A 27752-nucleotide genomic window follows, 5' to 3' on the forward strand; every position below is an offset into this window, starting at 1 on the left:
GAGTGGCTGCCCAAGTGGGAACAATGACCCTTTTACATCACGCCTCCTCCAGTCACAGCAACTTTGGCGCCGCGGGACAAAGGGGCTGTTTCATCATTGTTGGGCTGGATCAACAGCCCGCCCGCCTGAGCCTCAGCCCCCACCCAGCCCGGCTCGGGGAACGGAGGTTGGCTGCCCGGCTTAGCCAGGGCCTGGGAGCTTCTCCTCACATGGCCCAGCGACATCAGTTCCAGAGACTCTCCCTGCTCCCCTTACCTTTCCTTTCAGGCTCATTCTCTGCTCCTGCTCCTTCCCCTCCCAGAGCCTTGGTTTCCTCCTCTGTGGAAAGGGGACCAGCTGAGATGGTCTCCAGGCTCCATCTGAGACTGCAGTCCTCAAGTGTAAGAATTTCCACTTGTGCTGTGTCCAGCCAGCCCTGGCCCCCAAAATGGAGTGGGGTGATACCTCCCAGGGGAGAGGCTCTAGGCCCAAGAGGTGTGTAAAAGAGAGGAGGCCTCTTGGTCTGAGTCCTTGCCCAGCCTTTTGCTCCCAATGAGCTCCCATGGAATGAGCTTGCCCACCTCCACCTTTGTTTCCTCTTGGGCCAGCCTTAGCCCTCCATGGGCACTTTGCCGTAGGAGGCCCAGAGGGCCGGGACTTCCCCAGGCTAGCCCTCTCTTGCCCGTGACCAGCCCTTCCTCTCTTTGTTAGGGGCTAGAGGTTTGGGGCCCTGAGCGCCAGGCTGCTTCTCTCCTCCGTTTGGCCAGGGACTGCCAGGCCTTCCTAAGGAGGAAAAGGGCGGGGAGGCCTTGGCCATGCCCTTGAGGAAGAGATCCCAGCCTGGGGGTCAGGACAGAAACCCCACCCCCACCTACCCACCGTGGTCAATGCCGATTCAGAGAAAAGCTCAAGAATCTAGCCATCAGGGGCCCCGGCCATGCCCTGGGGAAGCAGGGACTGTGGGACAGGGTGGTGTCCTCGCAGTGGCCACTCGCAGCCTCGGGCCTGCAGACAGCTGTGGGGTTGATAGCTCAGCCTCGATCGGCTGGGCCCTGCCAGAGGGTGGGGGCACATACCTCAGCCAAGGCCAGCGAGGCTGGGGGGTCCCCACTGGGGGACATCTGCACAGCCCAAGCAGCCAGTTCTTGAGAGGGCCCTGCCACCCTGGGCCTGGGCCTCCCCTTCTGCTCTACAAGGGTGCAGCCTCTGCTCTGGCAGGCTCTTGTCCCAGGTCCCTGAGAGTGGACCGAATGGGGAGGTGGGCTCCTCGTGGTAGTGTGGGGGCGGGGGCTCAAAGGGGCCTTCTCCATTTTATAGACAAGAGCCTGAGGCTCTGAGAGGTGAACTGACCAGTGTCAGCTGCTCAGCAGGTGAGCAGCAGAGCAGGGACTCACTGCCAGGTCAGGAGAGAGCTGGAGGTGACAAGGAGCCTGGGGCCTGGTTTTAAGGGTGGACTGGGGGCTGGGCAATGGGCTGGTTGCTGAGGACAGAGACGGTGTGTGTGTGAGGGGGTGGCCTGCAGGGCCCGGCCGGCTCCCTGGCTTCCACAGTGGCCCACCCTGCAGCCCTGGTCCTCGCCAAGCAGATGGCGCTGCCCACATATTGCCCAGTTGTCCTGCCTCGGTGCCTCTGGCTGAGACTAAGGAATCCCTCCTGGAGACTGGAGCCCCGGCAGCGTCAGCAGGAAATGGCCGGCCCGGTCCTCCCCAGAGCCTGCCTGCCTGGCTCCCCTCATCTCTACTCCTCGGCCAGGGTACCCAGGAGTACGTGGTGGGCTGGGGTTGCTGCCCCAGTTGGACAGTCCACCGAAACCTGGCCAACAGCCCCTTCCATCCCCCTTTCAGTCTTGCTGACCCCTTAGCTTCAGGATCCTTGGTGCCTAAGGCCTCCTCCAGCCCAGCATAGCTGGACCTGCAGGAGGGTAAGGCCTGGGCTCTCCATAGCTGCAGCCTCCTTCAGTTCTGAGGCCACTCCAGAACCGTGTCCTTCCGTGGGACAGAGAGGTCGAGGCTGCTTCAAGATGCCTGGGAGAGACGCGAAGGTCCAGCCAGGAGTCACCAAGGGCTGCTCCTTCCAACATCTCTGGATGATCTGCTGCGGCCACCATCTGAACGAGCGGGTCTGCTTGCACTGGAAGCCCCTGTTGTGAACCAGACACAGCTGGGTTCTCTTCCCCACGCCCCAACATGCATCACCCCCCCCAGCCTGGAGGGCCCAGCAGCCTGCCCTTTGGACTAGCCATGTTATTCCTCGCCTTTGGACCACAGTGGGGAGGGTTTGGGAGGGGGGAAGTAAGACAGCACACACTGTGGAGAGGCCCAGTTTGGGCCCTGGTTCCGGGTAGCTGTACACAACCCAGACACAGTTTCTGCCCGTCACTTGTCCTCCTGGGTTCCGCCCAGTGTTCAGCTCCTCCATGTCGTCACCTGAACAGAAAGTTGTCAGAGGTCAGCACCATACTAGGGTGCGTGGGGGGCAGCCGTCCTGAGCATGCCCGGCCTGGGCCAGAGTGGGGCAGGTGGGCTGGCTTGGGGTATGATATAAATCAAATGAGTGACTGACTTGCTGTGTGACCTTGGCCAGGTAACTTCACCTTTCTGTGCTTCTAGGTCCTCATCTGTAAAGTGAGAGAGAATGTCCACCTCACAGTGTTAGCATCACAACCAGTGATGAGGCAGCACGCGAAGCCCTGGGTGTGCAAGGATGTACTAGGAACTGTCCCCCCACCCGCCCTCACCATGCTCTCTCCTTACCCTTCTGGATGCCTGGGCTGGGCATACCCTCGGAGAAGTGAGCTGAGATCTAGGCATACCCTAGAGGCTCAAATGTGAACCTTCCCCAGCACAATATCTAAGGAGGGGCCTGGATGTGGTGCCTGACTGCCTGAGGGTGCCAGTTGCTGAGGCTGGGGTGGGGGTGGGGGCTCTTGCTGAGATGACTCAAGGTAACTATTCTGTGATTCATTTTCCTGGAGAAGAGGAAGGGGATTGGGAGCGGGCAGGAGCAGGCCCTGCGGAGACCAGGGCCACAGCTTCAGTGAAAGGGAAGCCCGGGGAGGAGAGGAGATGGCCGTGGAAAGGCAGGGACCAGAAGCTCCAAGGAGACACTGCTGCTGGAGGCCCAAAGAACAGACTAGATGAGTCTTGGTGGGAGAGAAAAGCATGTCCTCCCCCCTACCCCCCGTGACAGGTTCTCTTAGATCGGTGGAGAGTTGAGCTCAGCCTGGGACGGGGGTGCATACTTTGGAAGTTGGGCACTCCCCAGCCCCGAGCCTGGCCACGCAGCTGGGTGGGTCGGGCACTGAGGCCACAGGAGGCTCTGTGGGCCCTGCCTCAGTCATCCCACCGGCACCTTGGGTGGGCCTGCTCCAGGGTGACCTGTCTTACCCATTCAGGGGACTGGATAGAGGGGCCATGACACAGACCACAGGCTTGGGCTCAGATTGGGGCCCAAGACCCGTCCAGCTACCAGTGCCCTCAGCCCTCTGACCCACTCCTTTGTTCCTGCGTGGGTGGGAAACCTGAGGCCCCGAGAGGTCAGCCACCTGCCTGGGGTCACTGCCAGCTATGGCAGAGCGGGGGCGCATTGTGGAGTCTTGATCCCTGGCCCAGCTGTTCACTCTGCCCAGGCTGCCTCCCCGGCTGCCATGGGCTGGGCCATGTGTCCTAGACTGAGACCCTCCTTCACCCCGCGGGGGGCCAGTAGTGACTCCATGTAATACAGATGAGGAGCCTGTAATACAGAGGGGAGGGGCCCAGGAAGAGGTGAGCTCCCAGCGTGTCTGCCTCCAGGGTGCCCTCACTTTGCAGCCCTGCCCTCTGCTCTGTCGAGGTCAGGCCAGGAGCCAGGCACGAAGGGTCTCACTTCAGAATCCAGCGCGGGAGGTGAGACCCTCACCTGGGGAGACCTTCGGCTCAGCCCGGCCCTCCGGCCCCCTTCCCATTCCCAGGTCTGCCCTGACGCCTGCGCCAGGAGGGGGAGTCAGGTGGAGGCGTCCCGTCCCCGCGCCTGCTGTGGGACCAGAGGCCTTGCTGGTCCGGGTCCCTTACACACATATCCCACCCCCCACAGCGTGCCTGGGGCCGGGCTACCACCCCCAGCCTGTGGGAGAGGTCCAAGAGACGCAAGAGCGTCAGAGACAGGGCAGTCCAGTCGCCATGTGAGGGAGCTGTGCTGGGTGCAGCCAGGCCCCGGCTGAGGCCCCAGCAGCGCTCCGAGCCAAGCGGAGCTCGCCTGAGCTGGGCCTGACCTAAGCAGAGGAGGGAGCTGAGGCCTGACAGAGGTCGGGAGGCTGAGGCTCTGGATCGCGGCTCCACCTCTGTCCCTGAAGAGTTGTGGGTCCGCAACCAGGTCCTTGCCCTCTCTGAACCTCAGTCTCCCCACCTGCACCCTGCCAGACTCCTGTCGAGGGCCACTTCCGGCTCAGACATCCCAAGTTCTTGAACGACACTTGTTAGGCTAAGCGCCAGCCTCCAGATGGTCGCTATCCTGTCTCAAGGGTTGTGGGAGGGCCCCCTCTGTCCTCAGGCTCTGTCCACCCATGAAGGGTCCCTCCAGGGAGAACACAGAGCAATGTTCTTGCAGCTGGGTTGGGTGACAGGGTCCTGGAAGTGGGGACTCCGAAAGGTCAGACGCCAGGCCAGGCCAGCCTTGCAGCCCTCATTCAGCACACACGGCGCTGTTTAGGCTGAGTAGTTAAAGCATTTTTGCCACTCAGACAACAAAACACAGGGGTACTGACTGTGCACAAAGCCCACTGTAGCCCCAGCTCCCTCCTCCCAGCATCCGCCCACCCCTATGACTCCCGAGGGCCTCCCCTCTGCCCTGGGCTTAGTGAGGGGCTCCGACCGTGTGACCTAGGGCCAGTCCCCTTCCTCTCTGGGCCTCAGGTGCCACCACTGCACAAGGAGTTCCTGCCCCCCTCGGGGGCTGTGGCAGGGTTGGAGTACTCTGATGAAAAAAACTCTGAGTGGGACCCCATAGAGGCATACGGGTATCACACACGGTGGTGTGGTCGGCCGAAGGATGAGCTCCGGGGTCAGCGGAGAGTCTGGCATTGTAGTCACACTGGTTTGCAGTTCCAACTTCAGAAGGTATCAGCTGTGTGGCCTTGGCTGGTCACTTCAGCCTCTTTTAGCCTCACTCAAATGGGAATGATAAAGGAACCTGCCTCATCAGAGGCAGGGATAAGTTGTCTGAGCCACCAGGCCCAGGGAGGATAACAGCAGCTGTGTTTAGCTTGTGGCTTCTGGGGGTGGGGGCAGTGCCCCTGCTGCACCTGGGCTGGGGTGGATCCCAGGGTCCTCACATCCCTGCAGGAAAGGCCCTGGGCTCCACCCCGGGCTGTGCCAGCAGCTGCCCTGCGGAGTGTGCCCTAGCTGCATGGCGGTGGCTCTGGGGTGGGGCAATGCCATCTCCAAAGTGGGGGGTGCAGCCCGGTGACCGCACAGCAGGTGGGAGGAGCTGCATGTCAGGGCCACTCAGGTTTCAGGGGACAAAGGGGATGGGGAGGGGAGGGGATTGGGTCCTTAAAGGAACGTCTCAGGCCTCTCTTCCCTGGCTAGTATTCTTTGAACAACCTGAGCCTCACTGAGTTGAGTTGCAGGAAGATCTGGAATTTAGAGAAGTTTACAGACAGCGCTGCCCCGGGCTGTGTTCTCCTCTGTGTTGGCACTCCCTCTGTTCCTCCAACCAGGTGCCTCCCGTTTGGGCTGGGCATCGCCTCCTCCGGGAAGCCACCCCTGGCCCCAGACTGATTTGAGGTGCCTTTGCTGTGCCCTTGACCCTACCCTCTCTGGGTGTGAGGGTTTCTTTATTTGTGGGGCTCCCTTCGAGACTCTCTGCAGGTGGAACTGGCTTGCCCACTGCAGCGTCCCTGCTGAGGGAGTAAGGGAAGTGCTCCCTGGGGAAGGAGCCAGGTGAAGCTGTGATATTAACACAGGTATGTTCTTCTCTCCTGAGGGCACTCAGGTGGCCTCACAACCCATCAAGGGCATGGGATCTGAAGATGCTTTCTGGAGGCTGTTTGGCAACTTGAATCAAAAGGCTAAAATTATGCCTAACCTTTAACCCAGCAATCCCATTCCTGGGAATCTGCCCTAAGGAAATCACTAAGGAAAGGAGAAGCTGTTAGTCTCTAACCTGCTCTATGATCTTGGGAAGGTGCTTTTCGGACTTCAGTTTCCCCAGCTGTACAATGAAGGGCTGCAGACAGACGGCCATCACACCTCCTCTGTCTCATCTTCCACCCACAGCAGACATGGCTAATCAATCCCAGAACCCTTCACTGCAGTGGCCTGAGTGCTGTGTCTTCTTAGGCAGTACTGGAAGCCTTGGCAGTACTGCAAACTGTGAGAAGAAAACTGTCCTTCTAGATGATGCCCCTCTTGTGCTTGGGGTGTGTGCATGTGTGTGTGTGTATGTGTGTGTGTGTGTGTCAGGGGTACCATGTCTAGAAGCAGGACCTGGGTGAGCAAGGGAGGAGGAAACCATATGAATTAGCCCCTCCTGTGTGCTGGCCTCCATTCTAGGCACATAGCACCTAATTTCATCCTCATGCAGGGAAAGAGGTTATTCTCCCCATTTTTCAAGCAATGAAACCAAGGCTTACAAGATGTTAAGGCACCAAGCCAAAGAATTCAGCTGTAATGCTGCAGGTGTGAGGAGCCCTTGGAGGCAGGAGGGCAGGGAGAGAGGTGTAGGCCAGGGGGCAGCCCTCAGGGACTCACAGTACCTGCTCTCCTGAGACTTTATAGGGTCGGTCCCCAAGGCCCTGCAGAGGGAGCTGGGGGGAGTGTTGCTCCAGCCTGGCTTCTCCTCTGCAGCTTCTGCTGCAGCCTCAGAATGTGCCTGGAATGCCAAAGCTGAGCTGCAGAGTCCGTCTGCCCAGAGCCTTCCCGGTTCCGGGCATGGCTAGGGTGAACCTCTCAGCACGTGCTGCCGCAGCGTCTGCCCCCTCCCCAGGGATCCCCCTGCAGAGAAGAGGCTGCGGTCACTGGCTCCTGCCCCCACCGTGCCTAGCTCCAGAGCCTCAGAGAGTGGTGCTGGTGGCTCAGTCCTTTCTGCCGGCAGAAAGGACTGGGGCTGGGAGCCCGGTCTGGAGGGCTCCGGCTTCCTGAGACGCAAGCACCGAGAACCCTGTGCAGAGCAGACTGCCCTGCTGAGGGCCACAGCTGCCCCCTGTGGGTCATCACAGTGGGGTGGTGTCTTCAGGGGCAGGACAGCCTGTGTTGAGCCCCAGCTCTACTACCTACAGCAGTGTGACCGTGGGCATGTCGCTAACCCTGCTAAGCTCCAGATTCCCCGTTGGGAAACTGAGAAGCAGCACACCCATACCTCAGAGGATCGGGGCGGGGGCGGTGTGGGGCCTGGCATGGTCACGAGAATGTCGCCCATTTAGTGCAGCCTTGTTCCCTAAAGCCTTGCTCACTTCACAAAAATCTTTCCATCTTACGGATGAAGAAACTGAGGCTCGCCAGACTGTGGTCAGGAAGGAGCAATGAGAGTGGGGTGTGTGAGAGGAGGCCATCCGGAGCGACCGCTTGCTGGGGTTACGGGCCAGGGGCAGGAATGAGGTAGAGGGTGAGGGGACAGGGCCTGGCCTGAGGATGGGGTCAGGGAGAAGGAGGTGGTCCAAGCAGCGGTGGGCACTGGGTCAGCTTGTTGAGGGCCCAGAGTGGGGCTGGTCCTGGACAGCTAACCAAACTACTGGGGGGTTGGGGGTGCTGTGGGCAGGAGCCGAGGGCTCTGGTCTGCTCCGAGCAGGCACCCCTCCTGAGCAGCCCCAGATCCCCGTCAGGACTCCGCAGTCCTCACAGCTCGTCAGTGCAGCTCAGCCTCGCCAGGCCTGATACAGGGGTAGCCACAGCTTAGGAGGTGGCAGGCAGACCCCGGGAGACCCGGGGAGAGCCTTTTCTTCAAACCCAGGCTGCCCCTGGGGCACCGTGGCAGCTCCCACCTCACCCCCCAGTCTCAGCCCAACCGGAGGACCAACAGCTTTTCTCCAGCCTGCAGCACCGGAGCTGGCCAGGTGCCCAGGGAAGCCACGGAACATGGGTGACCTCCCTGCCCCATCCCTTCCAGCAAGGGGAGAAACAGTCCCCTCCTGGGTGGCCTCTCTGATGAACCCTGGCAGTTGTCACCTCCAGCCTGGAGACCCCAAGGAGAAGGCCATCCTCATCTTGCCCCTGTAAATTTTACCAGATAAGATTCTGAGTTGAGGCTCAGACAGGCCTGCAGGGGTCTCCTGCTCCCAGCCCTTCTGTTCTTCTCACTGTGCGGACCCTGGCCAGCTGCAGTCTGGAGCCCCACCAGATGTGGTGTTGGCACCCAAGAAGCTGCTGTACACCGGGTGATGGAATTCTGGGCACAGGGACAGAGCCTAGATCTGAAAAGGGGGCAGTCAGGAAAACATCTAGGAGGAGGGTCTGGAAGGAGGTGACCAGCCTCAATGAGGGAAGGGAGGCAAGAAGGCAGCTCAGCGTAGGCAAAGATGAGGGGGACATTCCTGGGGGTGTTGGGTCTCAGCCTTTGGGGGTGGCTGCTGGGACAGACTGATGAAGGAGGACGCAGTGGACTGACTCATACCTACAGCCCAGCAGGCTCCATGAGTCTGATGATTTCCCTGCACCTCCTCGAGCTGAGATGTGTAGTCCACCTTTGGACCATGTCGGGCTGGGTAGACACACAGGCTGGGCACATGGGGTCTCCTCTGGCCCATGCAGTGTTCAGGCAGTGCTGATCTTGGGCCAGTGTCCGGCAGCTCCTTCTTCTGCTCAGACCACAGGTTGCCAAAACAGGCAACCAGTCCAAATCCCGGCACCAGCCTTCCCCGCCCATGTGGCCTTAGGCACATCAGTTCTCCTCTGTGAGCCTCAGTTTCCACCTCTGTCCAGTGAGGAAAGCAATGGTGCTTGAGTGAAAAAGGGTCTGGGAATTTGGGGAGATGATGACGGAGAGGCCTGCAGTCGGTGGTGGTTGTCTGCTGGGCTCCCGAGAAGCACCCCTGGGTCCTGCCCCTTCCCCTCACACTGATGTCCATACACTAAATGGGGCAACTGGGCCAGGCTTGGTGCCCTCATGGGCTTAAGGAAACAGAAAATCTGTACCAGAAACTGCCTGGCTTCCCTCATCTCTTGTCCACAGGGGCCACAGAGAAGAGCCGGAAAGGCAATGGGCTAATGGGCTAGAGATGGGAGAAGCCCCAGGGAGGCCCTGGCTGTGCCCCAGCTTCATGCCATCCTCCTTTCACCCCTCCATCCGCTCTGTCTTCTGGTACAGGGGACCTCCAGTCTTGCCTGCCACTCAACAGGGCCCAACCCTGCTGCAGGGGGATGAGGAGGTGGGCACCTCAGTTCCATCCAGCTCACGTTCAGCCACAGGTCAGCCTGAGTCCAGACAGGCCTGGAGGCAGTGTGGGACTCTGGGGGCAGAGGGCGCCACGTAATGTGTGACCGAGACGGCAGGATGTGCCATGCCACCCCAGTTTTTATATCTGTAAAATATGGTATGCATAAATGGGATCGATCTGTGCTGCTGTCACCACCTTCCCCTGGCCTGATGCCTTGGACCAATTTCCTCACCGGTTTCCACGACCACCCCACTGGGTGGAGCACTGGACTGGAAGCTTTGGACCCATCCCTGATTGGTGGGCATTTCGGGTCACCCAGTGACCCACCAGGAAGGATTCTGCCATCACAGACCCCCTTGCAGTGTGTGTTCGTGTGCAAAGGGCCAGCCTGGTCAAGCATCACGGCCCCTTTGGGTGTGGGCCTTTCAGGTCACTGATGCTCTGTGACTCTGGGTAAGGGGTTTAACCCCTCTGGTCCTTGGCTCCTCAACTGTAAAACAGGGATTAATGATTGTACCAACATCCCAGGGTCAGGGGAATTAAATTAAATGAGAGCAAGCCGGGGAAGTCCAGCTCAACCCAGTTTCTGGTGCATAGCAAAGGTCCAGTGATGTTATTTCTGGGGTTTCTTTCATTGTTGATATTATTGTCACAGGCCCGGTCTGCTTCCCAGGGGCTGGACCTGCAGAGGCGGCCCAGTGTGGGGCCCCCAGTGGGCCATGCCTGCCCCGCCCCCAACCCCAGGGCTGTTCCTAAGGGCGGGAGCTTCTCTGGGGAAGGCCACCTGGGGATGGCGCCACTGGCTCAGGGGAGCAGCCAGGCCCTACCTTCTGAGGCAAGGCTGCTGGGATCTCCCCTCGTGTTAACCCGAGGACACTCAGACTGTGATATGGGGCAAAAAAAAAACCCCAAAAACATCCATACTGGATGTTCTCGTGAGTACAGCTGGTGGGCAGGGGTCCCAGCCGGATACGGGGGAGGGTGAGTCTGGGGTGGGGGCTGTGGAAGTGCTGGGTGGGCACCACGAGCCCTCTCCCTGATGGCTGTGCCCGCCCTCCTCCCTTCCCCGACGAGCCCTTTGTGCACACTTTGAGTGGTGTGTCATGCGCAATGTCCCCTCCCTTGGCCTGGGGAGCCTTCCCCGCACAGTCCAGCCCCTCCCCCTGCCCAGCCTGGTCCCGGCTGAAGGGTGCCCAGAGCGCCCTCGGAGGTGGTCGTGGGCAGAGGCCCCAGGCCCCTCAAAACCCACCTGGGCTCCCCCACCCCCCCACCCCAGATGAATTCTGAGGGTCTCTAGGTTCCCTCCAACCCTTCAAGTGGAACAGAAAGGCCCCTGGCTGGCTCCCAGTTAAGTCCACTGTCCCGGAGCTGGGGGCAGGGAGGGCAGGGCCAGAGTTCTTCCCCAAGCCTGGCCCTGGGGCCCCCGGCCTGGCACACCTGTGAGGGCTGCGGGGTGCCGAGGTCTCCGCGGCGGGGCAGGGACGGTCAGCTCCAGCCACAGCCGCGGATAAAAGGCCTCTCCTCCCGCCTCCCCAGAGCAGCAGCACCTTTCCTGAGGGCATCCCCCGTGGGGAACCAGATGGGAGGAACCCACACATGTGTGCACAGCCCCAAGCAGGGGCCTGGCCGACGCCGGGGCTCGGCAAGGGGAGACCTCACCATTATATAAGCTCATTTACTTGCCTGTTATGAATTACTGACTTGTCCAGAGTGTTTATTGAGCCCTACTGAGTGCTGAGGCGGGGGGGGGGGGGGGGGTTGCAGAACAGCCCAGGGCCATTCTGACAATTCTGGGGTGACAGCTTTTGCTGGGTGGAGGGGCCCGGGGGGAGGCCTGTGCCTGGTGGGCTCTCCCCAGCCTCTGCTTCGGGGGGCGGTGCTGTGCGGGGGTCAGCTCCGCCGCTCGGCCCCGCTTGGAGAGGCCTGAGTTCAGGCCATGATGGGGCCACTTCCCGGAGGTGCGGCCTAGGGCTGGTGACCTCACCTCTCTGGGCAATGTGTCCTTCTGGAGAAGGAGGACAAAGCGGTGCTGACCCACAGGTGGGAACAGGACAGATGTCGTGCACGGCAGGTACCTGGCACTCAGCACCGCGGGTCCGAGGGCAGGGTCGGGACCCTGTGCTCGTTCCTCTGACAACAGTGGCCCCAAGTCCAACCCCTCACCACCACCACCACCACCACCCTGCTTCCCCGGGCCTCCGTTTCCCCATTTATAGGTAGGTGAGGCAGAATCATGCAGGCCCTGCCACGGCAGGGAATATGAAGGGAAAACATGCGCTGTGCCCACGCCCGACAGGCCCCAGCTCCCCGGAGACTGGCTTTCTTCCGTGAGGCCAGGCAGCCAAGATGGCCGTGGTCAGCAGGCGGGGCAGGTGTAGAGCAGGGCCTGGGGCGGGGTCGTGGTGGCCCCAACTGGCCTGAACCCTCGGAGTGACCCCAGGTCATCTCCTCCACACAGCTCCTTCTGTCAGCTCTGCCTTAGGGCCGCTGCTTATCTCTCTGATAAACGGCCCCACTGTCCCGTCACAGGAAGGGCTGTCTGTGCGCAGTCCTCCCTGCCTGGGCGGACGTTGCTGGGCAAGGACTTGGGCCTCAGCACGTCCCCCTGCACCCAGGCGGAAGCTCCCAGGTCACTGACCCAAGCCTCTGGCTAGGTGGGGCCGGGGGTTCTGGCGGCAGGGCGGCTGGCTGTCCCCTGCCTCCTGGTGAAGGCCCTTGGGGAGTCGGGTCTGAAGGTGGAGACAAGGCCCTGCGCTGTAGAGTCTGAGGGAGGAGACACAGGCCTACCGGGCAGACTCGGGGGGGGGGGGGGGGGGGGGGAGGCCAGGCCTTTCTTTCTTTCTCCTTTTTTTTTTTTTTTTTTTGGTCTCTCTCTTTTTTTTTATATAATTAAAAAAAATTTTTTTAAACATAACAACATACAAACACGAACATTCTTACCATATGATCATTCCATTCTTGGTATATAATCAATAACTCACAAGATCATCACATAGTTGTATATTCATCACCATGATCATTTCTTAGAACATTTGCATCAATTCAGAAAAAAAAATGAAAAGAGAAAAGGAAAAAAATTCTTGCATACCATACCCCTCACCCCTCCCTGTCACTGACTGCTGGTATCTGCTTCTATCCAGTATGTCTTACAGGCCTTTCTTACAAAGAGCACTTACCTCTTCCCCCCAGAGGCACCCCGTCTCCTCTGCGCCCCCACCCCCACCCCGGACACTCAGCCTTCAGTCTTAGGGTGTGCTGAGCCGTGACCTGGCAGCAGGGAGAGGCGGCTTTGAGCCATGACCCGTCCAGGGCCTGGAGTGGGCGCCCTGCGGAAGTGGGATGGTGTAAGCAGGGAGGACCGTGAACCTCTCTCTGTGGGGCCTTTTGGCCCACCCCAGCTGCTTGAACACCAGCTCCCAAAAGTGTGGGTGATGGGCACCCTGGTCTCCAGAAGAAGGACAGCGGTCTCGGGGACCCCAGGCCGGGCCTGGCCTCTCTGAGGCCTGCAGGACAGGGTCTGTCTGTGCCTCTTTGCAGACAGCAGCTATTCTATAAAATTCCATGTCGCACAGGAGGAAACATCTTTCCTTCTCTTTGGTCAGGGGGTCAAGGGTCAGGTCCACTGATCCTGCTTTTCTTCCCGGCTTCAGCCTGGGGCCAATATGGGCAAAGCAGGGTCTTCTTCTGTCCCAGCCAAATCCTCAGTGTCCACTCGGCCCCTGGCTCATAGTTGGTGCTGGAAAGATATCTGCTGATGAATTAATTTTGGCTTCACGTGTGTTGATACCCCATAGGATTCTTGCATCCAAATGTAACATTTCATTAAAAAAAAATTCAAAAAAAAAAAAAAATTCAATATTTTGTACTAAAGTGGCTCCCAACACATGGCCAGTGTCACTGCGTTGATGTTAAGTTCACTGCTCCTCCAAACCTTTTCATTGGTAGAAACACTGTGGGATTTATATTCATTTATTCAATAATCAACATAGATTGGTGAAGCAAGCGCTCTGGGCTTGTTCTGAGGGCAAGGCAATGGGACACGGCGGTTATGGGAGAAACACGGTCCGCGCTGTCCATGGTGGGGCCAACCATTAAATGAACAAGCACTTAATCAAAGCTCTCAGTGCAGATTCAACAAGGGCTCCAAGGAGCAGTGTGGGGGGGACACAGGTATAGGCACCAGGGACCTGTCAGGGGCTGGGGCAGCTGCCCTGAGAGAGGAGCTGAAGGGGGAGCTTGAGTTAACAGGTGAAAAAGAGGGGAACCCTCCCCTCTACATGGGGCATGACGTCAGGGCTGTGAGTCTCCCTGGCAACGTGGGACACGACTCCCTGGGATGAACCTGGCCCTGACACCATGGGATCCCACAATGCCTTCTTGACCAAAAGGGGGAAAAGAAATGTAACGAAAGAAGGTAGCAGTGGCTCGGAGAGTCCAAATAGAGTTGAGAGGCTATTCTGGAGACTACTCTTATGCAAGCTTTAGCTAGATGTTGCTAATTGCTAGTTTGCCAAACCCCAACCAACGTCATTCTTGTTAACCCTGAAGGATGCCCAGGGCTCTATCCGAGATCCTACAAAACTTGTGCAGACTAAGTTTACTTTCCAGAAACCTTAAACCTTCAGATGGTTCCTAGGCCAGATAAGCTCTGAAACCCAGAGAAGTCAGCCTCTCCAAGAACATCAACCAGTTCCATCCCCCTACCCCATATAGTCGACACCCCTTTTCAACATGAAAAGTGAGAACGGGCATAACCCAAACACCCCTAAAGAGTGGGAGAAGAATCAAAGGAGAAGGAGGCGCTATAACAGAGAAGTTAGGATTTAACAAAGGAGTATGACTGCTGAGTCATTACATTGATATCTCTTTGTAGTCTCCAGTGTCTTGGAGCAGCTAGAAGGAAAAACCTGAAATTGTAGAACCATAACACATACTAGACTCTGAAATCTGTTCTGTAACTACTTGTAACAATGTACTTTGAAAATAATTGCTTTTATATGTGTATATATATATATATATTTATATATATATATGTTTTATTACATAATAAAAAACCTTTTCTTTAAGTAGCCCGCATACTAGTTTCACAGAGTTCTGGGGCGGGAGTGGGTGGGGGGAGAGGCGAATCTTTTCCTGGGGGTGGAGGGAGTAGCAGAGTTCCAAGGGCAGCCTGGAGTGGAGGTGGGAACAGCCCACAGGGTCTGCTGAGCCCTGCAGTGAGCAGCTCTGGCAGTTCAGCAGGAGGAACGGGTGATTTTGAGAAGTCCCTCTGGCTGTTGGGTGGAAGAGGGATCAGGGGAGCTTTTGTTCCCAAAAGTCTGGGCCTGATTTCACCGGTATGGCCAGGGGTGCAGGGTTTTCATCCCTCCCTGGCATCTCCTCCAGGCCCTTGCAGACCACGGGCTCCCGAGGGCAGGGGCGGGGTTTGCAGCTAATTCATGTGCAGACACACATGAGGCAGAGTGTGCCCTGACCGGGCGCCCCGCCTGTCTGTCTGTCAGGCTGCCTCTACCCTCGAGCTGTGTCCTGAGCCAGGGTGGGGTGGGCCAAACCAGGCAGGATATGCTGGACAGGAGGCTCCAGGAAATAGACTCTGTGCTTCTCCTCACGCTCGCTTACTGGCCGCCAGCTAGGGAGGCTCTGGCCAGGAAACCCTCCCAGCCACCGGGGACAGAGTCCCAGGCACCATCCTCCCAGGCAGGTCAGATCGGCAGCCAGGGCCAGGCAGCCCGCAGAAGCCCAGGGCCCTGCTCAACGCTCCAGTCTCACCTCAGACAGAGAGTGAAGCCAAAAGGACAGGGGAGGAGTTGGGGTGCGGAGAACCTTGGGTGGGAACTCAAGGGGAGCAATCACCCACTCAGGAAAGACCACCCAATGGCAGCAGCTGGGCAGATTCACCGCAGGCAATCGGGCGCTCCATCTCAGGAGATGCGCAAAGAAGACCAGAAGCCGTGGGACCTCCAGTTCCTCCCCATCCCAGGAGAATCCTCCACCAAGCAGCATCCCGTCCCATTTGAACCCTAAAAACTAGCCCCCTCCCGAGCCTGGGGGACAGTCTCCGAGGTCATGGTGGCAGCTGTGTGGCCTCTCACAGGTCTGTCCCCTCCTCGCCTCACTTGCCTCTTCTGTAACACGGGACCGGGAGAGCTCAGAGAGGTGTATTCCTTCCATTCTCTGCGCTCAGCACCAAACAATAATTGCCTTTATTCTGAGCCTTTCTAATGATTTTCTTCTAAAACAAAACACAAAAAGTCCCATACCAATTAACAAAGACATATGCAGTCACCTTAATTTCAAGACATACAAAAAGATAAAATCATGCCACCATGTTTTCCTTACAGTTAACTGCATTATTTCTCCAAAGGCCAGGAGCCATCTGGACAGGGTCTGAAGGCCAAGGTGGGAGGGCCCAGCAACCCCAAGCTCTGACCCAATTCTCCTTTTCACTTGCCAGGAGGTCTCACGCCAGGGCTATGGGTCCAGCTCTGCCCCGGCAAAACTCATCCTTCTCCCTGATCACAGCCTCCCTCACCTTTGTCCTCTTGCCCCCCAGTATGGCTGATGAGGCTCCCGGATCTAGACAAAGGTGTCCCCACCAGCATCTTGATACCCATTTCCTCATCTCTGCTCCAGACCCAGTAAATTCTTGGGCTTTGCACTCACTGTTCTTTCCTTCTATTCCTTGGGTAAAGGAATATTTGTCTTTGGATTTCAGCTTAAATGCCCCTTCCTCCAGAAAGCCCTCCTGACTTCATCAGGGGCTTCCACAGGCCCTTGTGTACTCCCTGCCACAGCTCTGCTCACTCTCTCCTGTACCTGCCTGGTCACATGTCTGTCACCTCTGTTGCACTGGAAGTTGCATGCGACCCAGGGTTGGGTACTCTGGGCCACTCATTGTCACAGGGCCCAGCACAGTGCCTGCCACAGAGAATGTGTCCAGAAAGTGTTTCTTGAATGAATGAACAAGATCTAAATGCTCCCAGAACTCTGACCTGGCCTTGACTGAACCTCCGGTTCCAAGTTCACTGTCAAACCCCATGAGGGCTCAGCCTTACCCTGAGCCTTCTAATGGTCTGGGGCCTGGGACCAGGGGTGGGGGGATGTATGTGCCCAGCATCCTTTCCTAATGTGGTCCTGTTACTTGGGGATGGACCGAGCAAAGGCCCTCTTTGAACAGGAAGCAGGGGGAGAGCTGGGCCTCTGGTCTCCTACCCGATTCCCCAACTGGGATGAAATGCAACCTGTAATTTGGAAGACTAATTTGGTCTGGAGTCAGGAGGGGGCGCGCTGTGTGTGGAAAGATGCCGCACTCTCCCAGGAGAGGATGCATTCCCTCCCTGGGGGCCTGGGGCCTCTGCTCTCATCCACAGGCCACGCTGCTCCAGTGTAGTCCCGGGGGCCTGGCGACGCAGCCCTCAGAGAGCAGGGAGGGAGGGAGAAGCCTAGGGCCAGCCTCCTTGGCCACTCCAGACAGGGGCTCCCTTGCTGCAGTGGACCCCAGACAGCCGAAGAACCAGTGGGGGATCCCCATGGGCTGGGTGGCCCCAGCCAGCAGGCCGTGCCCTTGCAGCTGCTCATGGAAACCCGGGTGAGCGGACTCGGTGATGACCTTGCTCCCCGGCAACCCACCCTCCCAATCCTGCTGCTCCCTCAGCCCAGCCACGTGAGTGACCTAACGTCCCCTCAGAGTGATGGCCACCATCACGGTCATGCTGTTTCCAGCCTTTGGACTCTTCACCTATGAGTGCATCTCCTCCCTGGGGAAGCGCTCTGTGACCCCAGGCTGGGTCAGGAACCCCCTCAGATTCCCCCAGCCATCGGGGCACTGGGCGCTCTGCCTTGCAGGTCACTGGCTGCGTCCCACTTGCTGCTGGCTTGGGGGTATGAGGTGCGCTTGCCGTCGCCTCGGGGGCCCAGGTTCCTGCCCAGAGCTGGGCTCTGTGCAGCTGGCGATGAGAGGACAGGCAGAGAGGCAGCTCCACTCACAGCTGTGTGACCTCAGGCCAGGCCCTGCACGTCTCTGAGCTTCAGCCTGCTTCTCTGTGGGCCAGGCACATGGCAGCAGCTCAGTGTTTGATGAACAGATGAATGAACGGATGAGCAGTCGGACTCGATGGTGTCCAAATTCGTGGCAGCTCAACCCTCTACAGTTTCTCTCTCCTCATCTCAGTTACAAGACTCTGTGCCATGATCGTGCCTGCGAGGCACTGGGGTGACAGAGTGGGGCAGAAGCCCAGGGACAATCGGGGCAGGCTGGAGCTGTGGGGGAGGTGAGAAGCTGGGCCCCCCTTGGGGTCTCTGGAGGTGGGGACATCAAGACTCTCCAGGGTACTGGGTGAAGACCCCATCTCTGATCTGTGTTCGCGGCCCCCCCCCCCCAGCCTGCCTGCGGGCAGCACTGCGCCGCCACGGCACAGCACCCGGCTCACCCCCACCCCGGCCACTGCTCCCGGAACTCCTGCTCGGCTCTGACAGTCTGTCGCTGGGGCTGGTGATTCACACGCTCCACTCTTCTTTCCTCTTCCCGACTAATTATAGCTCCGGCATGTTTTTTCCCCTGGAAAAATGTCTTCTTAAAAAAATATCTGCATCCCCAAGCCTGCAGTAATTAATTTGGTGAGCACTGCTGTGGCCAATTCAGACTGAGTCTGGGGACAGGAAAGTCCCAGGTGTGAGGGGATGTCTCCTGTCCAACAGAGGAAGGGATGGACGTGGGACATGTGGTAGGTGTGGGGACACTTTGAGCAGGCTCAGACCATCCCACACACCCCCCCCCCCACTGCGGCTCTGGAGACCCTGGGAAATTACCGTCGCAGGACAGTAATGGGGCCTGTCATGCCGGGCAGGGTGCTAGGTGCCTGCTGTGAGCACTGACATTCAATTCTCCACACACCTGCTGAAACACAGCCCCGTGTCGGCCCCACTCTGCAGAGGAGAAAACCAGGGCTCAGAAACCTGTGTGCAGCGGTGAGCTGGGGCTGGGACAGGAAGCCCATGGGTGCTGGGCTCTGGGAGCCTGAGCAGGGGCCATGGCCAGTGGCCTGGGCAAAGGGGACCTGGGGTCATTAGGCCCCTGAGGGGATGGGTCAGCGCAGGGCCCTCTGTCCGTCTCTCCTTTGCCTGCCCTGCGGAAATCGCAGCAGCTTCCTGGTAACTGGGCCAGAGTTGAAGCCACCAGTGTTGCTCGAGCTCTTTCTGGTGCGCAGTGAACAGGCATCCCAGCCGCTGTCCAGGCAGGCATCCTGGCCGGGCGGGGAGGAACAATGCCACCAGGGGAGGGTCTGGAGAAACAGTGACAGAGGTAGAGACAAAAACAGAGAGTCGGCCAGGCCTGAGGTAGAGCCCCAGCGACAAAGATAAAACCCAGAGAGATGAGACAGAGAGGCAGAGGGTAGAGGACTGAGCAGAGAGGGGACAGGCCGGGTCCCAGACTGAGGGGCAGGGACAGCTGAGGTGGGGAGAACCTGGTGTGGCAGACGGGTTGTTGCAGTCAGAGACCTAAAGGCCTGGGGTCCAAGAGCACGCCCCAGGCATCAAGAGGAAACTGAGAGAAGAGAGATGGAGGCCCAGAGCCTTCCCAGGGTTGGGGTCTGCTGGTGGAGGGGCCAAGCCTCGCCTGGGAGGTGGGCACATGATGCCTCCACCTTCATCAATCCAGGAAGACTGCCTGGGGAGGTGGACTCTGAGTAGGTGGACATTGGGTGGGAGGAGGGCGTAGAGATGAGTGGGCAGATGGGAGGTGGCAGCAGCCCTGGGGTCCATCCTGGGAGAAGGCCCATAGGAACTGAGGCTGGCCAGCCCCTCCCCTAACACAGAGACAGGGGCCTTCCCCCAGGACTGAGGATAATCCATCTCTATTTCCTGGTTGGAGAACTCAAGCCTGGAGGCTGTTTGTGCATCACTCTGAGGCCAGAGGGCTCCTGCCTCACCCTGCAGAGCCACCTGCCTCGCAGCTGAGTGGGAACACGGAAGAGGGGTGCAGACCCAGAGCTGCATCCCCAGCCCGGGCTATGGGGCAGCCTTCCCTGCTGTCAGGCTGGACCTCCACCTTCCCCACCAACTGCTGAAATACATACACTCTACTGGTCCCCAAGCTCTTGGGCTTATCTCCTTCCTCAGACTCTTTGGGCAGGGCCTCATCTCCCTCCTTAGGGCAGGGCAGATCCTGCCCCCTTCCCCCATTTAGACCCCGCAGAATAGGGCAGCACCCCGCCCCCAGACCCTGGGCCCCGCTCTGTCTTGGCAGCCGGGGAGGTGCTGACAGGCTCGCTAACCACAGGCAGACAGCCCCTGGACCCGGCCATAGCCCCCCCACCCCCAACCTCTCTGGACACCTGACACAGCCGCCGCCTGCCCTTGGGCAGGGCCGGGTGCCCAGGGCCTGTGAGCCAGGCAGCTGTCAGGATTTCCGGCGCAGGGGCCTCTGGGGCTGACACCTCTCTCAACCACTCTCTCATCGGGAGTCTCCCGGCCAAGTTTGCGGCCTCTGGGGTCTGTGTCTGGACCCTGGAGCATCTGCTGTGCAAAGGGAGGGAAGCACAGCCCTGACCTTGCAGGGAGCAGGTGGCCTCACGTGGAGTTAAGCCCAGAGACCCCCCACAGCCCCCCAAGGGTACGCCCTTGAGCGCTGGGCAGTGGGGAAGAAGTGGCTGCCAGTCCCTGGAGGCCGTTTGGTCAGTACAGGAGGAAGGGGCCTGGCAGGTTCCTCGTTCCTGGTCCAGCCACCCGGACGGGCCTGGGCTGCGGCGATGACCCGGGCCTTTGGGTGGAAAGCTCTGACTTAGGGGCCTTCTCTTGGAATGACTTATCACAGGAAGCAACCCCCCCGGGGGAGGGGCGGGTTGGGGTCTGATAAACCGCGTCCATGTCAGGCTGTGGGGCGGGGGCTGCGCCTCAGTTTCAGCATCTATCAATTCCTTCCCCAGAGAGTGTGGCGAATAGATGAGTTTTCGGAAACATGAATGGCTACGCTTTAGGCGGCCCAGGTCCCGCTGGGACTCCAGACTCCTCCCTGGATCCCCCGAGGCCGCTCGTGGCAGAGGAGAGACGCAGTTCCTGGCCTCCAGCTCGCTGTCTCGTCACAGACTAGGGTGGGCTGAGCTGAGGTCTGCGCGGAGGAAGGACGAGGTTGTCCCCTCCTGGGCCGGCCAGCCCCTTCCCCTCGGGCGTCTGAGCACCGGGAACCGGACCCGCCGCGCGCCTCCCTCTGACCTGGAATCCTCAGGGCTCTGCCACCTGCCTCACCCCGACCCTGGCCCAGGCCCCCTTCCAGGCCAGCCTGGCCTTTGGCCCCAGCTCGTCCAACACGAAGAGAGGGAGGAGGGCTGGCCCAACCCCACCTCAGACCTTTTTTAGCCCCCGAGGAACTCGGCGTCCTCCCAGCGAGAGTGTGTGGGTCGTAGCTGGGTATTAATAGCTCAGCTGGAGGAGGTGACCGGGACTTTCACAGCCAAATCCTGAGGCCCGGCATCCTGGCTGAGCAGGGCAGCCCTCTTGTCACCCTCCACTCCCCTGCAGGCTCTCAGTGCCACCGCGCCTGTCTCCCAGGGGCCCTCTCGGCCTCCCCCGGCTCCCGTCCCTTCACACACACCCGATTCCCTCCTCGGATGCATCTTCCTATGGTTCGCTGGGGAGGGGAGACCTCTCGGGTCAGGGCCCCAGTGGTGGGTGGGTGGCCCGCGGCTAGCCTGCACCCGGCCCCGTGGGAGATGAGAACAGAGAGGCCTGTGACAAGGCTTCCCCCTCGGCACCCTTCTCCTCTGACTGCTGGCCTCTCATTCCTGCTAGCCCACCCCACCCCCGGCTCCCCCTCTAGCTGCTGCGTGGCTTGTCCCCAAACATCTGTCCACACTGGATCCAGAGTGGGGGAGAGACCGGCAAACCCGGCTGGCGGAACAGAGGCCCGGGAAAGGCGCCACAGCCAGAGCGACCTGCCCGCTGCCCGGGTGGGACAGCTGAGGCCTGGATGGGCTGCGGGGTCATCACGCAGGGGAAGCCTGGGGGTGACGGAGCCCTGGGCTGTGATTGGGGACCCAGAACCTCAGCCCAGGTGTGCCCCTGAGCCCACGGAGGAAGGAAAGGGAAACAAATCCACACTGGGCATCTCTGCCTCAAACACTCACCCTCACTTCAGAAGCTCCTCTGCCCCACCCACCACCCCAGGGTCCCAAGGGGAGAAAGAGGCAGCACTGATGGGGCATGGCCACCGTGAAGGTGGGTGCTGCAGTCATCCACATTTCAGAAACGAGCAGCTGAGGCCTGGGGAGAAGGGCAACCCAAGTGCAGGGGACAGGGACTGGAGGCCACTCCCAGGTTTGCTTTGGCAGTTCTGGGCACAAAATCTGGTCCTAGCTCTTTTCATAGGCATGTTCAACCCCTGGCCAGCTCTGTATTCTTATCAAGGTGCTCTTCTGTTACCTCCGCTCAGGGTCACTTCCAGGAAACAGGAAGGTTTGAAGGCTGTCAAGGTGGCCCGTGGGCCCAGGCTGACCTCTGACCCTCCTCCAGCCTGTTTCCTGACCCTAACTCCATCCCCATCCAGTTGTGAGCAATGGCCCCAGCCCTCTAACCTCTGACTCGAAGCCAAATCTGGGCCTCCAAGACCATGCCCAAGGCTCTGACCTCTGGTCTTAGCTCCAGTTTCAGACTCAACCCTTAGCCACAGGTGGAATCTGGGCCACCAACCTCTGACTCCCACTCTAGGCAGAGCCCCCAACCCAGCCCTAGGCCCAGGGGAGACTGGTCCCTGTTTCCCTCCTAAACTTCTGTCCTGGACTCACCCCCGCTCCCCAGCTCCAAGCTTCTCCACCTAGAGGAGGCCCTGAGCTCTGCTCGCACACGCTCAGCCACCCCCACCCTTATTTTTGAAGCAAGCTGACACGGAGAGCACATCACACCATGCGATTTATGACTTGGACGAGCAGAGGCTGGAAACATATGCTATTTCTGGGCTGGATCCTGTTGGTTTGGGCGCGGGGGAGGCAGAGCCCACAGCAGAAGGAAGGGAAGCACAGGCAGGCAGACCAGCCCTCACACACGCACACACACAGGCGCACACACACACACACACAGACCCCATGTGGTGGAGGGCAGGGGACCACCCTGGGGCTGAGAGGCAAGTGGGCTCACACCTACAGGAAACAAACTGATAAACGTGTACTCCCCACGACTCCTACCCCTAACTTTCTAGCTGTGCAACCCAAATTTGCGGTGGCTCACTGAGAACTGGGGTCCAAGGGCAGGCTCTCCTTCCTACAGGCCGTAAGCCATGGGGCAGGCTGCTCAGCTTCAGCCTCAGATAGCCTCAACATCCTCATCCGGAAAGTGGGGAAGCAAGGCAACCTTCCTCTCAGGGTTTCACGAGGACAAAATGCAATCGGGGAGGCAGAGCCTCTGTGCACATGTGGCTCAGAGCCAGAATGCACGAGAGGGGCAGCTACTAATATTTTATCAGAGATCAAAGTGGAGCGACACTGGTTAGGGGGTCAGGAGGCTCCCAGTTCCATCCCCACCTGGGGACTCCTGGGGGACACAGTTTGGAAACCCTTGACCTAGATTCTAGGCTGGCAGCAGGACCAAAGTGGTGTTGGCTGACGACTGCAGGCGCTGGAGCGTCATGGAATCTGGCAGCGAGGAATTAGGTCACAGAATTCTTAGAACAGAGAAGCTACAGAAGCCCCCAAAATTCAGTATCCCAGATCCTCTGGGGAAGAATGGCCTGAACTGTCTGAGAAAGGCTCTTGCCTTGGTACAGTGGGCTGCGTGCCCATGTGCGCCCGACTGGGCTTTCCTGGGTGGCCTGGGGTATCCAGGGTGGGGGAGGACCCCTCAGGCTCACCATGCCCACAAAATGCCCCTATTTCCTGGGCCTCTCCAACTTCCCTCTTCCCTGCCTGGTTTAGGTGCCCAGGAGATTCCTAGAGCACCACCCCCTACTTATCCCCCAACATCCCCTGGGGAGGTCCCTCAGGGTGAATCCCAGGGGTCCTTCCCTGGTGCCCCTGACCCCCAGGGGCCCTGCGCAGTGGGCTCCTCACACCTGGTGACCCCAGGTCCTACTCCCCTGGCTTCCCTTTCCCTGCGGGTGCGGTGAACGCAGTGGCACTGATCGGGAGAAGGTGAGCCTCCGTGCGCTCTGCTGTGCACAGGTGTTTAACATCCATCATCTCTGATCCCGGATAACAAGGGTCAGAAGGGGGTGCGACAGGCCCAAGGCCACAGAGCTGGAAAGTGGCAGGGCACAGGGTCAGGGAGGCTGTGACCCAGAGCTGCTGCCCTGAGCGGAGAGGTAAGAAGCAAGGCCCCAGGTGCCAGGTTGGCCGTGCCTCGCCGGGCAGCAGCAGAGACTGGAGGCCCGTGCACCCCGCACCCCTGATCTGGGAGCTGTCCCAGCCTCCACCAGAGCTGACCCGGTCACACCCCCTGGAGCCATTCTCACACGGTCTTTCCAGGTGGCTAATGAGGGCCCCAGCACCACTCAATAATTGGCCTCATTAGGCAGCTGGGGCTGCCAGGGGAATGGGGTGGCGGATGCTAGGCCTGCGGGGATGGGCCAGACAGCCGCCCGTTAATTACCTGAAAAATCAGACAATTAGGCCTCCTGCCACCCGCTTGCCCGTGTCCTGCTGGCCTCTAATTACTGAGCGGCTGCTGAGCAGGCCGGGAGTGACCTGGATTCAGACGGAGGACCAGTCACTGCCGTCGTCCCCAGCCCCAGCCCCTGCCCCCACCGCAGGCCGCAGAGACCAGAGCTGGGGTGGGGTGTGTCCTTCAGGGACTCTCCCGTGTGGCCCCTGACCTCTGGGCTCCCTTTCCCAGGCCTGGGTGCTTCCCACCCATCATCCCCTCTGCAAAAGGCTAATGCCTAATGCCTGGGGGCCCTGGAGGAAAGATGGGCGGGTTGCTGGGGGAGGGGCAAAGCCCCACAGAGGAGAGGCGAGACCTGAGACCGTTCAAGAACTGGGGGAGATGAAGTGGCTGACTTCCCCTTTCTGCCTGGCTCCTCCAAGCTTCAAGGATCCGGGGCAGAGGAATGGCAGAGAGGAGGAACCTGAGAGTACTCTGAAGGCCCTGGCTCAGCTCAAGAGGAATGGGGGAGCTGGGCCTGCCACTGGGGAGTCTCCCACTTAGAAGGAGAGACAGATCTGGACAAAGGACAACCAGTGTACAACATGCAGTGTTGAGGGAGGTTTGCAGAGAGGGTCCTGGCCTGTCTGGGGTAGTCTTGGAAGGCCCCCTAGAGGCAGTGACATTTAGGCTGAGCCAGGAGGAAGATGGCGCTGTTCTGGGCAGAGGGAACAGCAGGTCCCTGAGGGTCTGGAGGTGGGGTCTCCCCCACAGAGAGTGGAGACAGAGGGTGGGGCCCCCTCAGTGAGCACCTACCATGGGTGGCGGGATGAGCAGGGGAGCCAGAATGGACATAGAATCTAAGGAGAGGCGCAGTGGGGTTGGGCAGAGGCAGACGTGCCATCCCTCTCCCCGAATGTGCTGGGAGCTGTCTCCTTTGGAGGCAGTACCCGAAGGGGGAATTCTGATGTGGAGCGTGGGTCTCCTCTCGTGCGACTTCTTGGTGGGGCTAAGCCAGCTTTCAGGAAGCACCTGGGTCACTCTGTTCCTGACCCATTCCCTTTCCTGGTTTTTGTACTGGCATTGAAAGTCCCCTCACTGGTTTCCCCAAGAGGTTTCAAGGCCCAAAGATGTCTGCTGCTCAGAGAGACACTCCTAGCCCAGAGAGGCCAAGGGGGTAAGCTGAGGCCACCAGCCTATTGGCTGGAACGGGCCCCGGAGAGGCACTCCCCATGGTCTTCCAACGAGATCCTGACTCAACTGGAGATGGAGCCACTGCAGTAGGGTAGGAGACAGGCAAGAAGGAGAGCGTTTCCAGCAACTGAGAGCTCATTTCTCTGCCTGCCAAAACCCAGGTCACCATCACCCCACCCCACCTCAAGCCTGACCTCCCAGCCTGGAAGCTCTGCCCTTCCAGTCCATGCCTTGCCCAAAGTCAGCCCTTGGAAGAAGCGGTGTGGTGGGTGAGATCCGAATCCCAGAGGGACCCTGACCTTGAAGGTTTCCAGCAACGTGAGACTAGGGCTCTGGGTGGGCTACCTCCCCCGGCCACCAGGAGGCTCACGGGGAGACCCTCAGAAAGGCCTGAAAGCAGACAGGTGTGAGGGGTTTGGAAGGTCCAAGTGTTCATCCTCAGAAGAACTCATCAAAAAGTTCCTGCTGTTGTTGCTTCGGTAAAGTGGAGGGTCACTGGATATTTTTTTAAGTGACCCTACCCCTTATTAGCTATGAGCTTCACCTCTCAGAGCCTCGGTTTCCTCATCTATGAAATGGGGAAGGGGAGTTGTGAGAACAAAATGAGACGAGCTATGGGTCTTTGGAGGTTGGCTGTGTATAGCTGCTCTGGAATCCTTCTGTCACCCCATCTGTGAAATGGGCCCAGCAGCCCAGAATGTCAGAAACACCCCCTAATTTCAAATGTCCTGTTTTTCTGTCCCTTGACATCATTGAAATGTGCCAGAAATTCCAGAGTCTGGACTTCTGAATGGCATGTCCCAGTCAGTCTGGCATCCAGGGGTGCTGTGAGAAGACTCCATCTGACCTGGGCTGAATTTGTGGTCCAAGCAGAGCCTGGCAGTGGCAGGCAGGGAGGTGGGGGGAGAGAAGGGCTTGGAGCAGGAGTGCACACCTGTGTGTGACCATGTGAGTATGTGCGTGCGTGTGAGTGAGGCTCAGGGTCAGATTGAGGTTTGGGGTGGGAGGTCAGAGAGAGGAGGAGACAGGAGGGAGTCCCTGCAGATGGCAGAGCAGGACTTGGACCAGCAAAGGGCACTCCTGGGGGAGGACAGTGTGTGGGCAGAGTCAGGAAGGCAGGAAGGAAATTGACCGATCATCACTGGTTGGAAAGTCTCCTGGCTACAGTGGAAAAGGTGGGTTGGTGATCTGGGGAGAGGAGGCTAGACAGGTGGGGATGGGGGGCCCAGAAAATGACGTATCACTGAAACAGCAGCATGGACAGTGCTGTGTCCCGGGCTGTGTGCTTCCTCACTGAGTACCCCCAAGAACCTGGGCAGCAGCAGCTCCTGTGATTGTCCTACTTTATAGATGTGGTAGCCAAAGCTCCGCCAGCCAGTAGGCTCCACAAAGGAAGCAGCAGAGCTGGGGGTTCACTGTCCTGGGACCAGGCTTCTGGGGCTACAGACATAATAAAGATGGCCCAAGGTTCAACCCTCGTGGGGCTAACCTTCCCAGGGAGCGTGGGTTTTGCCTGGACTTGTCGCCACCTTCACCTTAAGGAGGCGGCTCCAGGCCTTGAATCCAGGTCTCTGATGCCCTGGGCAGTGCTCCTTCTCCCACGCCCCATGCTGAATCTTGAGGGAAGCCATTTTCAAGCCAAGGAAGTGGGGATGGGCTCGCTCTCCAGGGGACACTTGGAGACAAAGCTGGGTTGGGGGCAATGGTGCGCCTTCCAGACAGGTGCCCTGGTTGGCCTCACCCTGAGCCAGCTTATCCGTCTCTTCCACGGGGCTGCAGAGGAAGCCCTGGGGCAGTGGCCAGGAAGCCTTCGTGAGCGGCAGAGGCTTCTCTACTTTGGCGCTGGACCTTGAAACTCAGTGTGGCCCAGGGCCAGAAGCTGGGAGAGGGGAGGGTAGCCTGGGAGGCAGAGTAGCTGAGAACTGCCCCCCAAAACATACTCCAACCCTTTCCACTGGCCTGTGCTTGCTGACAACCCTGCACCCCACCAAGACCTAATTGCTAAGGCTACCCAGGGATTTCCTTTCAAACACATGAGTTTGCTGTGGGCGATGACTGTAGAGATGTGGGGCCTCCAGGCTCCTGCCAACTGCTCCCCAGAGAGCCAGAGCCCTGTGACACACACACCCACTCATGTGCACCCAACTCCTGTGGCACCGACTGCCTGGCCACTGTTGGGCCCGACTCCGGCTGTACCGTTATCATTCAGAATCTTCTTGTACAGTAGAGCCAGTTGTGCCCTACACAACTCCAGCGTCTGCTCTCACAGACCCCAGCTTCAAGAACCCACGTAGCAGCCCTGCACATTATCTTTCTGTTCTTGTTAAATTCAGCACATCTATACCTTTCTGATAACCTGAGAACAGGCCTGGGCCTTGCTCATTTGCATCCGCACGTGGTGCCTGGCCTGGAGTCTGATACACAGATTGTGCCCTCTACATGCATATCGGATGACCACTGGTGGGTAAAGGGACGACTGGACAGAGGAGTGACTTGTCCGAGGCCTCAGAGCCAGCTGGAAGCAGAGGTAGGACTTGAACCTGGGTCCTGGGCTCCCACATGCTGTCTATCTCATCTGTGCCCAGCCTGGGCACCCAGCCGAGAGCCACTCAAAGATGTAAGGATGCTGTAGAGCAAACACCCCCCTCTGCGCCCCCACTCTGAC

General features: G+C 59.2%; 1 long non-coding RNA gene across 2 annotated transcripts; it reads right to left on the reverse strand.

Moving 5' to 3' along the window:
* Positions 1 to 17763: 17763 nt before the first annotated feature.
* Positions 17764 to 22930, reverse strand: LOC143657908 (uncharacterized). 2 transcript variants are annotated; one of them, XR_013163023.1, is made up of 3 exons: positions 22840 to 22930; positions 18137 to 18221; positions 17764 to 17885 (listed from the first exon to the last, which is right to left on the reverse strand). It is a non-coding gene; the product is annotated as an uncharacterized LOC143657908 (long non-coding RNA). The 2 variants fall into 2 exon arrangements; XR_013163022.1 differs by having other exon boundaries at positions 18137 to 18253; positions 22840 to 22912.
* Between the last annotated feature and the right edge of the window lie 4822 nt (positions 22931 to 27752).

This window comes from Tamandua tetradactyla, chromosome 15 (genome assembly GCF_023851605.1).
Source record: "Tamandua tetradactyla isolate mTamTet1 chromosome 15, mTamTet1.pri, whole genome shotgun sequence".
Taxonomy (NCBI): Eukaryota; Metazoa; Chordata; class Mammalia; order Pilosa; family Myrmecophagidae; genus Tamandua; species Tamandua tetradactyla.